The 787-nt window shown below is 37.9% G+C and overlaps 1 protein-coding gene across 1 annotated transcript in view; it reads left to right on the top strand.

Annotated features, from left to right (window-relative positions):
* Positions 1–787, top strand: part of SCN9A (sodium channel, voltage gated, type IX alpha subunit) — a 203711-nt gene that overhangs the window by 201637 nt on the left and 1287 nt on the right. The window lies entirely within an intron of this gene.

Raw genomic sequence — 787 nt, 5'->3', positions numbered from 1 at the left:
TATCCAATGGCAAAAAGACTAATGTATAAAGGAAAGACTGGTCTTTGTTTTATTAGAAATTTAAAAGGGGGATTTCCTTCCCTAGTTATGTACTACTCAGGGTGTTTACTGAATTCCCCCTTTCTTATTCTCTCATTACTCTACTATTCAGTGCACCCCATTATTGGGATCAAGCACCTTTTTATCTTTCACATTTTTAATCAGAAGTCAAAGAAAATGGGCAATCATAGGTGATACTTTCTCCAAGTCAAAAAGACTCTGAAGTATATTTGACCCACTCATGCCTTTAAAATGTAGGCCAAAGGAATCTACAGCAAATGTATTCCAAAATGTTTCATGTGAAACATAAAAAATATTTCCACGTCAAATATATTTAAGGAAGGGTACATATTGTATTTCACTGTTTGAGTAACATAACTCACCTTAGCATAATTATATGCTGGCAGAAGACATGAGAATTGTGAGTCAGAGAGGAAGAATAGATTATTACTCACAGCAATAACACTAGCTGTGACTTTTATCATTTTTGTGTTGGTTCCTATTTTAGCTGGGACTTCCATAAAAATATACCATAGCCTGGGTGGGTTGAACAGCAGATATTTATTTCTAACAGTTCTGAAAGCTGGGAAGTCCAACATCAAGGTGCCAGCTAATTCAGTTCCCCGGGGAGGACTCCTTTCCTGGCTTGCAGAAGGAGGGCTGCATTCTTGTGTCCTCTCAGGGAGGCGAGTGTGAGCTCTAGTCTCTCTTCTTTCTGTAAGGATACTAATCCCATGATGGGAAATTT

The sequence above is a fragment of the Propithecus coquereli genome, unplaced genomic scaffold, assembly GCF_000956105.1.
Source record: "Propithecus coquereli isolate 6110/MARCELLA unplaced genomic scaffold, Pcoq_1.0 Scaffold49, whole genome shotgun sequence".
Taxonomy (NCBI): Eukaryota; Metazoa; Chordata; class Mammalia; order Primates; family Indriidae; genus Propithecus; species Propithecus coquereli.
This window is presented reverse-complemented; position numbering and strand designations above follow the sequence as displayed.